Raw genomic sequence first — 4,478 nt, forward strand, 5'->3', positions numbered from 1 at the left:
TGTTCAAGCAGATGTTGTTACCTAATAAGAAGAAAATCCAGTTCACCTTTCTTCATTGTGTTCATGAGGATATCATGAGAGACTGACAAGTGTTTTGCTGAAGTCAAGCTATACTAGGTCTACAGCTTCCTTTTCATCCAAATTAATAGTCCTTACCCTCAAAAGAAAAGAAATGGAAAGGAAAGAAAAGAAAAAATAGTTTAATTGAATATGACAGTGAATTTGTGTTGTATCCTAATTCCCACATTCTGTCTTAAATGATTAAAATCTGTTTTTTAATGCATTCTAGAATTTGACAAGTATCAGAATCAATCTTTTTGATTTGTAGTTTCTAGAATCCACCTTTTAGTCACTTTTGAATATCAGTACATTTACCCATCCCCATTCTTTTAGGACTTCTCCTATTCATCATAATTGCTCAAAAAAGTGCTGACATCCAATCTAATGTCTACATACAACTTCCTTTCATGTACTTTATTTGATCCTGGAAACTTGAGCTAAAATCCTTCTTTAAGTTGCTTTGTCCTTTCCAATATCATGACTATGTCCTGGGATCAATTATTGGTTAATAAACATTTATTAAGCACCCATTATATACTAAGCACTGAAGATACAAAGACTAATGTGAGATAGTCCACTTATAGTCTACTGATAGCAAACATAGCCCTAAATACTGATAATATTACAGTCATTCGATTTTATAGATAGATGGTCTGAGAGGTGAAATTAATTGTTCCAATCCGACAGTTAGTGGTCATTCCCTTTAACATACAGACCTCTTTAGGGCAGGGATGATATTTTTTGCCTTTTTTTTTTCTCTAGTGTTTAGCACAGTGCTGTCACATAATAAATTCTTGATTGATTGGTGGAGCTAAGAATAGAACCCAAGTATCATGGCCAGTATTTTCTACTAAACCACATAAGAAACTATCTTGTGTCTAAAGATCTCCAAAAGGAAATTCCTTTAGTTATCACAAATGATGGTACTAGTACCTTTGTGCTCCAATAAATTCTGAAGTCTATAACAAAATAGTCTGTCCAAATGGTCAACATGGAAGGAGATGTAAAATACAACCATATAAAAGCCCCTCAACTATAAAGCAGTAAGTACTCTACCATGAAGGCAATGAAAAGAACATCACAGGCAGGAGACACTCTGGCAGTTCTTCATCTATCTGAATAAATGGTGTTGAGTGGTCAGTCATGGTTAGAATTAAGACTTCATCTATTGCCCAAGAGATTAGTATACACTATTCATGATTCATCTAATTACTGACTTCTGTCATGTTTGTCTTTTCCTTGGAATGCCTTTAGTACCTGTGAGTTGATCTCATGCTGTATTTTATGTGTTTCCCACAGATGCAAAGAAGCTTGTTTTGTGTTCTAGCAGAAATGGAAACATCTAGCAACACTGCATGGCCAGTATCGAAGAGATTCCCTAGCAATAGCACATGTCATTAATTCCAGCCTTTGATAATCTAAGAGTGAGAGAAATTTCCACCTCCTACTCTTATTTAGAATTCAGGGTTCTTTGCCAAGTTTTGTGGCTCATCAGTGTTTACTAACTAAAGTTTAAGCTTTGGGGGGGGGGAAAGAAAGAACTCTGGTTAGAACCTTTTACAAAAAAGCACACATAAAAAGGAAAGTTTAATATGACATTCTTTTTTGGTTATAGGGTTTAAAATGTTTCCTGGAGTGTATGTGTCAGGGGGGAGGGGAAGTATTTCCTCTGTCTGGCACTTAAGAAGTCTCTAATATTGTCATCTGCTAGGGCCTGGAATGCATTGTAGCCATTGAGAATGTGAAAGCCAGCACATCCATGTGGAATTGGAAAATGTGACAAATGGCACAGTAGTTAAAGAATAACTGTGATGAACAAAGGAATCAGTGACAACAGGATCTTATAAATATGCTCTCCACCCTTCTGGGATGAGTATATGGTAAAAAGTTCGTTCATGCAAGCTTTTATAAATCAAATTTGCTATCTAACAAACATTTGTTAAGAATCTATTATATGTGAGGTACTATACTACAGTTAAATCAGCCCTTGTCCCCAAGGAGCTCACATTCTAATGGTGCAAATAATATATAAATAGTTAAATGCATAAATGATACTTTGTGGAAGAGGGAGTAAGTAAGGGCCACAGGAGATGTTATAAGAGCTGAACCATGAAGGAAGCTTGGGATTCTGAGAGTTGAAGGTGAATAGAGACCATTTTCCAGGCAAAGGGAGAACCTTTCAAAAACATGGAGGTGGGAGAGGAAGTGTCCATTTTTAGGGAATGACAAATAGGTCAGTTTGGCTAAAATGTAGAATACATGAAAAGTATTAGTGTACAATATGCCTGGAAAGACAGGCTGGAGCTAGATTGTCAAAGGTTTTAAGTGCCATCTAGAGGAGTTTGTTTTTTTTAACCTAGAGGCAATAGAGTGTTGAGGTCTCTTGAGCAAGGGAGTATGACTTGGTCAGACCTGCTTAGGGAAATTTATCAAGTCACCATTCTCTAGAAGAGTATAAAGTATTCATCTTGCCTTTCAGGAAACCCACAAATCTTAAAAGCTTCGGGTGAAAACCAAATTGAGAATTAATAGCTATTTTTTCAGCCTGTTCTAAATTGTAAGGAATTATGTGTTCCCAATGACTAGAGGTGAGTGAAGCAAATCACATGCAAAAAGAAAATTACAATGAATCATAAGCAATTATGAAGAGCTAAAAGCAACTCCAAGTCATTACTAGTTTCTGAAGTCTCTCTCTCTCTCTCTCTGTCTCTCTCTCTGTCTCTCTGTCTCTCTCTCTCTCTGTCTCTCTCTCTCTGTCTCTGTCTCTCTGTTTCTCTCTCTGTCTCTCTGTCTCTCTGTCTCTGCTTCTCTTTCTTTCACTTGAAAGAAAATTTAATGCAGTTTTTCTTTCTGTTGGGTGACAGAAACATCAAAATACTATGCAGGTCCTCATTGTATTAAGTAAACTTATGGAAAAGAGAGCAAAGTAGTAAAGAGGAATTATTTAAAGAAAATCTATGTTAAAATTGAAATTTTGGATACAGACCTTTTAGTGATATTATTGAGTCAAAAGTAACATGCAGATTTTTAGCTTTTTGGATCTAGTACCAAATTATTTTCCAAAATAGTTTGGACTAGTTCACTACTTCACCAACAATTCATTAGTGTACCTATTTTTCCCTCATGCTCTCCAGAATTTGTCATTTCTTATAGGAGTGAGGTGGTATCTCAGAGTTGTTTTAATTTTATTTATTTAATCAACAATGATTTAAAACATTTTTTCATATGACTGATTTCTTCTGAAAACTGCCTGTTCATATCCTCCGATCATTTATCAATTGAGGAATGGGTCTTATTTTTATAAATTTGATTAAGTTTTTATTTAATATATATTTGAGAAATGAGGTCTTTATCAGAGAAACTTGCTGTGAAAAATTTTACCTTTTAGGAGAATGCATTTTCCCTGATTATCTCTTTTAATTAGGTATATTTTTATTTGCTTTTGCTTTACCTGAGATTATGATTGCTACCTTTGTCTTTTTTACTTCATCTGAAGCCTATTAGATTCTGCTTTAGCCCTTTATTTTAACTCTGTCTGTGCTTTTCTGTTTCAAGTGTGTCTCTTGAAACAACATATTGTTGGATGCTGTTTTCTAATCTGTCATTGGATACCTGGCTGCTACGTGCTTCCATTTTTTGGGTAAGCTCATTTTATTCACATTCACAGTTATAATTAGTAATTGTGTATTTCCCTCTCTCCCATTTTCTTCCTTTCTCCCCTCTCCATTTTCCCCTCTGTTGTAAAAGCTGTGCCTTGTGTGCCTCTTTTATGTGAATAAATTTTCCCCCTTCTGCCTCTCCCTTCCCCCTTCTCCCAGTGTGTCCTCTTTCTCCCCCCTTCATTTTTTATTGAGATTATTCCAATATTATCAACAAAACCCATATCCTCTGTCTATATAACCTCCTTTTAATAGTCTTAATAATGATAAAGTTATTGTTGTTGTCATTGTTGTTTGCCCTTTGTTCTCAAAGAGTAATGTATTCACTTGCCCATGAATTGAATTTAAGGGAAGAACTGCGCAGTCATCAGCCTCACTTTCTTCTCCAGAGTCATCAGTGTTTAGTAGCAAGACAAAAGTCAAGATAACTGGCAATGACCCAGGATGCAGTGAACAACCTTGGACCTTCTAAATTAAAGTCTTTCCCAGGTTTCAGTTTGTGTGAGACAACACCCATTTAATAAGTAAGGGCTAGGTAAAGATTGAGACAAAAGATGTTCTAGTTTACTATCACAAAAGTATTAATGGAGAAGGGGAAGATCCTTAGAGTTTCTGGTCAGAACAGAAAACAATTGCTATATACAAACTCTTTCTTTCTTTCTTCCTTCCTTCCTTCCTTCCTTCCTTCCTTCCTTCCTTCCTTCCTTCCTTTCTTTCTTTCTTTCTTTCTTTCTTTCTTTCTTTCTTTCTTTCTTTCTT

At 35.5% G+C, this 4,478-nt stretch overlaps 1 long non-coding RNA gene across 4 annotated transcripts in view; it reads left to right on the plus strand.

The window, feature by feature from the left end:
• Positions 1-829: 829 nt before the first annotated feature.
• LOC138145156 (uncharacterized) overlaps positions 830-4,478 on the plus strand; it is a 30,776-nt gene continuing 27,127 nt past the window's right edge. For 3 of the 4 annotated variants that reach the window (XR_011164127.1, XR_011164130.1, XR_011164128.1), the window contains exon 1: positions 2,666-3,700. This is a non-coding gene — a long non-coding RNA (uncharacterized lncRNA). The other variant, XR_011164129.1, reaches the window with a different exon arrangement.

This window comes from Petaurus breviceps, unplaced genomic scaffold, assembly GCF_028583685.1.
Source record: "Petaurus breviceps papuanus isolate PSGF00001 unplaced genomic scaffold, PetGlider_PUasm1.0 90730, whole genome shotgun sequence".
Classification (NCBI taxonomy): domain Eukaryota; kingdom Metazoa; phylum Chordata; class Mammalia; order Diprotodontia; family Petauridae; genus Petaurus; species Petaurus breviceps.